At 41.4% G+C, this 9,701-nt stretch overlaps 1 pseudogene; it reads left to right on the top strand.

The window, feature by feature from the left end:
• The first annotated feature begins 1,016 nt into the window (after nucleotides 1-1,016).
• Nucleotides 1,017-2,167, top strand: LOC131227347 (putative disease resistance protein RGA3; annotated as a pseudogene).
• The last annotated feature ends 7,534 nt before the right edge of the window (nucleotides 2,168-9,701 follow it).

Here is a 9,701-nt window from a genome sequence, read left to right as displayed (position 1 = left end):
TTCAATAAAATTATCTCTTTAAATGGATGTACGGTATAGATACAATACATGCATTGTGGTGGGGTCCACAGAACTTGGTGATGCCAGTTCAGTAGCAAAAATCGGTACTGACTATGATAGTATCGAATCCGCGTCCCTCAAATTACGTTTGATTAATTAAATGAACTAGATTGGGTTCACGAAAGTAATTCCTGATTTAGGTTGGATATGAATCTAAGTAGTGAGTTCCTATTAGATCCTCACTATTACATACTTCAATCCATCAACCATTTCGACTTCTACAGTCGTGATTTCTGAGTAGCTGTTTAATCGGATCCCCTGTCCCAAATAGACCATTTGGTCCATTCGCGTAGTGATCCAGTGTTTTAAAACTCTAGGGTTTATGCCATGCATCTGTCTGAAATATTGTAACTAGCTAGGTCCTGTTCTAGTACTCGACATTCATGTGGTGTTCTAGTCCGTCCAGACAGTGGACCGCACTGATCGGCAAAAAGATGTGCGGCAGTCGTTAGGTGCTGTCGGCTATTCCACGTGGCAGATGTGTGGTGCCATCCCACTAACAATATATTTTTCATCTCCCAACTGCGGTGGGCCCACAGGGTTGATAGCTGTCTGTATGAATTTTTAAATTGTTGCAGGTTCTGTGGAAAAGTGCTGCAAATCAAGTCAACAACGTCCACTCCCGGGCAATCAGGACCATCTACATGGTGGCCCACCAGGCCAACAATCCTAATCAATGTAGATGGGAACATGTCAGATGGAGCTTATTATATAGAAAAGAATCTAAGATAGATGGAACATTAGAAGTGGTTAGTCTTGCATCTGATCTTAAAGGTCCTTTTCTTACTCTTTCAACGTCTCTACTTTGTTCTCGTGATTTCCCTGTTTGGAATAAGGAATGGCAGCAGCAGTTGTAGCCGTCCTTCTTGAAGTAGTTTTTGAAAAACTAGCCTCCCCAATCCTAGAACAGTATGGATTGTTATCAGGTGTTTGTGAGGATATGGATTGTTATCAGGTGTTTGTGAGGAGATGGAAAATCTAAGGAGTACGTTGTCTACTATACAAGCTGTGCTTGAAGATGCTGAGGAGCGGCAAGTGAAGTACAAGGCGCTGCTGAATTGGCTGGGAAAGCTTAAAGATGCGGCTTATGATGCAGATGACATATTTGATGAATTCACGACAGAAGCACTATGGATAAAAGTGGCGATTCGGGGGTGCATTACGAATAAGGTATGCGGCTTCATTTCGCTGTCCAACCTGCTCGTGTTCGGTTTAAATATTAGGCATAAGATAAAGGAGATCGAACGGAGATTAGATGCGATTGCTGGGGAGAGTTCCAAATTCCATTTGAGAGAGGGAGAAGGGGTGTTGGAAATTAGGGGCCGAGAACAGACCGACTCGTTCGTAATTGAGGCATATGTTTATGGGAGGGAGGAAGATAAAGGGAAAATAATGGAATTACTTATAATTGAGGATAATGGAGAGGATGTTATGGTCATTCCTGTTGTTGGCATGGGTGGCCTTGGAAAGACAACACTTGCTCGGCTGGCATATAATGATGAGAGGGTAGCAAGGCATTTCGATATGAGAATGTGGGTTTATGTCTCGGATGATTTTGATGTGAGAAGGCTAACAAAAGAAATTTTGGAGTCTGCAACCGATACTAAATCTGATTTCCTAGAAATGGATTTATTGCAGCGTCGCCTCTGAGAAACACTCAGTGGGAAGAAGTTTTTACTTTTGTTAGATGATGTGTGGGATGAAAATCCTAAGAACTGGGATCGGTTGAAACAATTTCTTAGAGGAGGTGCGAAGGGTAGTAAAATTATGGTAACTACCCGCAGTGAAAAGGTTGCTTCAATCATGGGCACTCTCCCTTCGCACAATTTGCCAAGACTATCAGAGATGATTGTTGGTCTCTGTTCAAGCATCGAGCATTTGGGCATGGAAGACAAGAACATCCAAATCTTGTAATGCTTGGAAATGAAATTGTGAAGAAGTGCGGGGGCATCCCTTTGGCGGCGAAGGTGCTGGAAGCTGATGCGCTTTAAAACAGAGGAAGGAGAGTGGTTGTTTGTCAAAGAAAGTGAAAATTGGAACCTACCTGAAGTAGAGAATTGCATTTTGCCCGCTCTAAGGTTAAGTTATTTTCATCTGCCATCACATTTAAAGCAATGCTTTAAATTGTTATACAGACTTACATATACATTGTATAGCTAGCATAACTTGTATATTTCGTTTCCATAGGTAGAGGATTCTGATTTTATTATTTTCCTTGTATAGATGCTGTAATCTGTATATATTCAACCCCTTTGGGTTATCTCAAATACACAAAAGCTTTCGGCTCCTTTCTGTATTCATGGTATTAGAGCTTTACTGATCCAAATTCGGCACCACCTGTCAGATCCGATCATCCCTGCTGCGTCTGGCCACCATCCCCGCTCGTCCGACTGCCCCTGCGTCGTCCGGTCACCCCTGCTGTGTCGTCCGACCATCACTACGTCGTTCGACCACCCTACAGCGTCGCCCCTGCTCATCCAGCGCCCCTGTGTTGTCCGACCACCCCTATTGCTCGATCTGTTCGAGTTCCAACAACCCTTGTTGCTGTTGCTCCCATCCAGCAACCCCTGTTGCTGTTCTAGATCTCTTTTTTTTTTCCGATCTAGCGCCATATCTCGATTTTACCCCTGTTTCTACTCTCGATTTTCCAGATCCAGATCCACTGTTTCTGTTACTATTCCGCCAAATTCAGATATAGATTTTCCAGATCCAGAGCCCCTGTTGCTGTTGCTGTTCCGCCAGATCTAGATCTAGCTTTTCCAAATCTAGATTTTCCAGATCCAGCAACCCCTGTTGCTGTTGTTATTCCACCAGATCCAGATACTGCAACCCCTTGGGTTATCTCCTGCTGTACAATACATCTAAAACCTTCTTCTACTACACCTCTTTACGTGCTTTACATTAATTCCGATCAATGGACAAGAACTTATCACGTACAGAGGCCCCACGTTGTAGTTTTGATGGTACCAACTATTCGCTATGGGTCATACATTTTTAGAACTTCCTCAAGGGTCGTGGCTTGTGGGGACTAATTGATGGATCTGTTACTATCCCCACTTCCATAGATGCCAACAAATTGGCTGATTGGGAAATGAGCAATGGACGTATTATTACCTGGATTCTCGATTCGGTCGATCGGTCCATTACTGTTGGCCTCACACCTCATCGCACAGCTAAGGTAATGTGGGAGCATTTTCAGACAATTTATCAATAGAGTAATACGGCCCGGTTATACCCTCTGGACTGGGATCTCGTTAACCTTACTCAATGTGACGACAATATTCAATCATTTTACTCTAAAATTGTCACAATTTGGACTGAGATGACTATGATGGATCCTACATTTCCTCATGACTTTAAGATTTTCCAAACTATGCACGAGAGTGCGCAAGTTCGCCAATTTCTTATGAAGCTGCGTCCGGAATTCGAGCATTGTCGGGCTGCTCTCTTGAACCGTAGCCCTACTCCTTCATTGAATTCGGTTATTAATGATCTATTAGCTGAGGAACAACGACTGAAAGTTCTCTCTTCCCTCCTCAACTCTGGATCATCTGATATGGTGCTTGCTCTGTCCACCACTACATCAACACGTGGTTCCACTCCTTTGACTTGTCGCGGCTGCAACAAAATGGGTCATGTTGTCGCTCAATACAAAGAATGGTGCGCTTATTGTCGAAGAACTGGTCATGGTGTTCAGGACTGCTGTACACGTGCCTATGCATCTTCTTTCGGCTGTGGACATGCTCTTTCTGCTACTACTGTAACTATTTCTTCCGAGTCGTCTGTTAGTGATTCTGCATCTTCTGCTGAAGGTCTTTCATCACCTTTGACTCCTGCAATGCTCCAGCAAATCGTTCAGGCCCTTTCTGCAGCTGGTATGTCAGGTATATCCCCATTTTCTCCATGGTTCTTCGATTCAGGTGCTTCCAATCATATGACTGGTGCTGTATCCCATCCTCGTGACATTCGTCCCTACACCGGCAATCAGGCTATTTCTACTGCGGATGGAACTAGACTACCTATTCAGTCTGTTGGATCATTGACTTTCTCTCCTGCTCGTCGCCAGTTCACCCTTCGTGATGTGTTTCATGTCCCTAACCTCTCCTCCAATTTAATTTTAGTTGGTCAACTCACATCCAATAACTTCTTAGTCATATTTCTTTCCAACTATTGTTTTGTGCAGGATCTGGCGATGGAAAAGGTACTTGGGATGGGTAAGTGACATGGTCGTCTGTACGTGCTAGACTTTGATCCATCTGTCACTCCGGCTCGTTGTTTCTTTTCTCCATCTTCATCAGATATTTGTTCGGCAAATAAATTGTGGAAACTGTGGCACTTTCGCCTGGGTCATCCACATTCTGATTGGTTAATTCAATTATTTTCTTCTAGCATGTTAGGGACTGTTTCTCTTAATAAAAAAGATTTGGATTATTCTTGTTCATCTTGTTGTCTTTCAAAAAGTAAATGTATTCTTTTTCCTCTAAGTATTACAAAATCATCTTCTATATTTGAACTAGTACATATAGATGTCTAGGGTCCTTCACCACTTATGTTACTCTCTGGGTTACGTTACTACGTTATATTCATTGATGATTTCACACGTTACACCTGGATTTACTTTCTGCACTCGAAGTCACAGGTTTTTGAAAAATTCAAGATATTTCACTCTATGGTGGAGACTCAATTTCGGGTTCCAGTTCAAACTCTCCGCTCTGACTCAGGGGGGAATATCTCTCAACCAATTTTCGTACATTTCTTCAGGGTCATGGGATTATTCATTAGACCACCTGTTCTGATACTCCACAACAGAACGGGGTGGCTGAACGAAAAAATCGTCATATTGTTGAAACTGCCAACACCCTGATGACAGCTATGAGTGTTCCTCGTTCTTTCTGGGCGGAAGCAATGTTACATTCAGTCTACTTGATTAACCGGATGCCAACCAACGTTCTGAACAGTAAATCTCTATACTTTGTTCTCCACGGCTTCCCTCTTACATATTCCATATTTCGTGTTTTTGGTTGTCTGTTATGTTCACCTGGCTTCACGTGAGCATAACAAACTATCTCCCAAATCGATCAAATGCATGTAGTTGGGATTTAGAGAAACTCAAAAGGGTTTTCGATGCTATGATTCGGTTTCTCGTCATGTTTGGGTTTCACGACATGTTGTTTTTCTTGAACATATTGCCTTTCTTTCATTTTTTCCTCTTCCGCATACCTCACAATCTCCTGGTCTAACCACCTTTCCTGATATTCCTTTTGCTTCTAGTACTCTCCTTTGTCCGTTGCAGGTTTACTCGTGTCGATCACGTCCAGCTCCACCACACTCAACCTGAACCTACTGTACCTGTTGCAGATCCTGAACCTACCTCGATACGTCGTTCCGATCGTGTACATCAAACGCCTGATCGCTTGATATGCTTTATGTCTGCCATGAATGCTACTCTGGATACTATTTTTATTCCTACTTCATACTCTCAGGCAATCACTCATGATTGTTGGAAGAAGGCTATGACAGAATAACTTGCGGCATTGGATGATAATCATACGTGGGACATTGTCACTCGACCCGCTGACCAAAAGCTAATTGGTAGCAAATGGATTTATTCTGTCAAGCTCAAGTTTGATGGATCATTGGATCGATACAAGGCTCGAATGGTCGCTCAGGGATACAAACAGGAATACAGAATTGATTATGATGAGACATTCGCTCTCGTAGGCAAAATGAAAACTGTTCGTACTCTTTTGGCAATATCTTCTGTTCGCTCTTGACCACTTGCTCAGATGAATGTGAAAAATACTTTTCTTCATGGAGACCTCTAAGAAACAGTATATTTGAAACCTCCTCCTGGGTCTTTAACCCCTGACAATAGGGTAGGTCGCCTAAAGAAAGCTCTGTATGGCCTCACACAAGCTCCTCAGGCATGGTTCCAACGCTTTCACGATGTTGTTACTGGTGCTGGCTTTACTCAAAGTAGTCATGACCCATCCTTATTTTTGCGTACCATTGCTCGCAGAATTGTCATTGTTCTCGTTTATGTTGATGCCTACTTCTGACTGGTAGCGATGCTACTGACATCTCAGCTTTAAAGGAAGTTCTGCAATCCTCCTTCAAGATGAAAGACCTCAACCATCTCACATACTTTCCTGGGCTTGAAATTTCACGTTCAAAACGTGGGATCCTGGTCAGCCAGCGTAAATATACCAAAGATCTTCTCGCCTTGGCATCATTGACGGATCAGAAGACAGTTCAGACTCCCTTAGAACTTAACGTTCAATATGGCCATGATGATAGTGATCTACTTGCACAGCCCAGCTTATACCGCCGTTTGGTTGAGATTCTGGTTTACTTAACTATGACTTGCCCTGATATTGCCTACGCTGTCCAAGTCGTCAGTCAGTTTGTTTCTGCTCCTCGGACTCTTCATATGACTGCGGTGTTGCGTATCCTACGGTACCCATGTGGAACTCTAGATCTATCACTGTTCTTCTCCTCCACGGTGACTCTGGACCTTCGTACTTATTCGGATGCGGATTGGGCCGGTTGCTCTCACACACGAAGATCTACCATTGACTACTGTGTTTTTCTCGGCACTTCTCTCATCTCTTGAAAGTGTAAGAAGCAGACCATTGTTTCCAAATCAAGCATAGAAGCCGAGTATCGGGCGATGTCCGCTGCATGTAGTGAGCTTGTCTGGTTACGTGGACTTCTTTCCGACTTGCGCGTTCCTCTGCAGAATCCTACTCCACTCCATGTTGATAATCTTAGTGCCATTCAGATTGCCTCTAACCCAGTCTTTCATGAACGGACGAAGCATATTGAAGTTGACTGTCACTTTATCTGCGAGAAATTTCAGTCTGGGCTCATTTCTCTTCCACATGTTGCATCCCATGATTAGATTGTAGACATTCTCACCAAGTTCCTCACTTATAAACATCATTCATTTCTAGTTAGTAAACTATTACTTGTCGATGACCCACATTAGTTTGAGGGAGGATGTTAGACAGACTCACGTATACCTTGTATAGCTAGCATACCTTGTATATTTCGTTTCCATAGGTAAAGGATTCTGATTTTATTATTTTCCTTGTATATATGCTGTAATCTCTATATATTCAACCCCTTTGGGTTGTCTCAAATACACAAGAGCTTTCAGCTCCTCTCTGTTTTTATGCATATTGCTTAATATTTCCAAAAGATCATAAAATTGACAAGAAGAAACTAATCCTACTGTGGATGGTAGAAGGTTTCATTCTACCATCTAATGGAACTAAACAAATGGAAGATATCGGTGGAGAGTATTTTAATAATCTACTGTGGCGGTACTTCATTCAAGATGCCAAGAAAGATGATGATGGGAATATAGTATGGTGCAAGATGCAGGACCTCGTGCACGATCTTGCACGCTCTGTTGCTAGGATTGAATGCTCCATTATGCAGGTCGACAGTGCAGTGACCATCCCTAACATATATTGCCGCTTGTCCTTGGAGTGTGGGTATAGCAGATGGGTCCTAACAGTTCCAAAGGCCTCGAGGAAAGCAAACCATTTGCGAACACTGCTTCTGCTTGGAAGACATACATTTAGCATCCCTTGTAATCTTTTGGTACATTTTATGTGCTTACGTGTGTTAGATTTAAGCCATGCGAATGTCACCACAGAGTTGTTGGTTTCAATCGCATTACGCCAAAACTGCGAAAAAAGGACGGTCCAAAACCGTCTCAAATGACCAAAAAGGACGGTCATGGACCGTCACAAGGGCCGTCAAATTTTGACGTGTCGTATTACTTAAAGGACGGTCGAAAACCGTCATTTTTATTGACGAAAAATGGACGGTCATGGACCGTCCTAAAAAAGGACGGTCATGAACCGTCCTTTAAAAAGACGGTCTCGGACAGTCTCTTATGAGTCTTTAAATGACGGCCATCGACCGTCCTTAAAAAAGACTGTTGTAGACCGTCTCTGATGAGCCTTTAAAGGACGGCCATAGACCGTCCTTTTTAAGGACGGTCATGGACCGTCCTTAAAAAGGACTGTCATGGTCCGTCTCTTATGGGCCTTCAAAGGGACGGCCATGAACCGTCCTTCAAAAGGACTGTCATGGACCGTCCCTTATAAAAGGGTCAATATACACCTGTTACATCATTATATTCTTCCTGATATATACCTATTATATAATATATTTCATCATATTCACATTCATCTAAACCTAAACTACGTAAATCCAACATAAATTACATTCATCCAAACATAAACTACATCCATCTAAACCCAAACTACGTAAATCCAACATAAATTACATTCATCCAAACACAAGCAATCTTATCCACATTACATTCATCCACACATAAATACATAAAAGTTTAACATCATAACTAAAAAAAGAAAAAAAATCAGCAACAACTTTCTTTTTGCGTCTTTCACCTGAAAAAAATAATATTAAACCAACAAAACATTATAATTCAGAATCATGAAGAATTGCATAAACTTCTTCCAAAAAAGTGAGCACTTTTTAAAATAAAATTGATCATTAAAATAGGTTCAGGTTTAGGTTTTAGGTTTTAGGTGTTAGGTTTTAGGTTTAGGTTCATAATTAGGTTTTAGGTTATAGGTTATAAGTTTAGGTTATAGGTTATAAGTTAAGGTTTAGGTTATAGGTTTTGGTTTAGGTTTAGGTTAAGGTTTAGGCTTAGGTTATAGGTTTAAGTTTTAGTTATAGGTTATAGTATATAGGTTATAGCTTTAGGGAATTAAGAATAGGTTAAGGTTAAGGTTAAGGTTTAGGTTTAGGAAATCGGGTCCGAGTTCGGGATCGGGTTTAGGTTTGGGTTATCAAGTTTAAGTTTAAGTTTAGGTTAGGGAGTTGAGATTAGGATTAGGTGTAGGTTTAGGTTCAAGGATTTGAAAATACATTTCGATTTTAGGTTTAGGTTTAGGTTTTAAGCTAATGTTTAGGTTATAAGTGCAGGTAATAGGTTTATGTTTATGTTAGGTTATAGGTTAACGTTTAGGTTTAGGAAATCGAGTTCGGGTTCGGGATCGGGTTTAGGTTTGGATTAGGGAGTTGAGATTAGGATTAGGTGTAGGTTTAGGTTTAGGGATTTGAGAATACATTTAGGTTTAGGTTAAGGTTTAAGTTTAGGTTTAGGTTTAGCTTATAAGCAATAGGTTTTAGGTTTAGGTTTAAGCTATAGGTTACAGGTTTAGGTTACAAGATAAAAGTCTAGAGAATTGAGAATAGGTTAAGGTTTAGGTTTAGGAAATCGAGTTTGGGTTCGAGATCGGGTTTAGGTTTGGGTTTTCAAGTTCAGGTTTAAGTTTAGGTTAGGGAGTTGAGATTAGGATTAGGTGTAGGTTTAGGTTTAGGGATTCGAGAATACATTTAGGTTTTAGGTTTAGGTTAAGGTTTAGGTTTAGGTTTAGGAAATTGAGAATAGGTTAAGGTTTAGGTTTAGGAAATCAGGTTCGGGTTCGGGATCGGGTTTGGGTTTTGGTTTTCAAGTTTAGGTTTAGGTTTAGGTTAGGGAGTTGAGATTAGGATTAGGTGTAGATTTAGGTTTAGGGATTTGAGAATACATTAAGGTTTAAGTTTAAGAAATCGGGTTCGGGTTCGGGATCGGGTTTAGGTTTGAGTTTTCA

The sequence above is a fragment of the Magnolia sinica genome, chromosome 15, assembly GCF_029962835.1.
Source record: "Magnolia sinica isolate HGM2019 chromosome 15, MsV1, whole genome shotgun sequence".
NCBI classification, from domain to species: domain Eukaryota; kingdom Viridiplantae; phylum Streptophyta; class Magnoliopsida; order Magnoliales; family Magnoliaceae; genus Magnolia; species Magnolia sinica.
The sequence above is the reverse complement of the archived record's forward strand: the minus strand, read 5'-3'. Positions and strand labels throughout refer to the sequence as shown.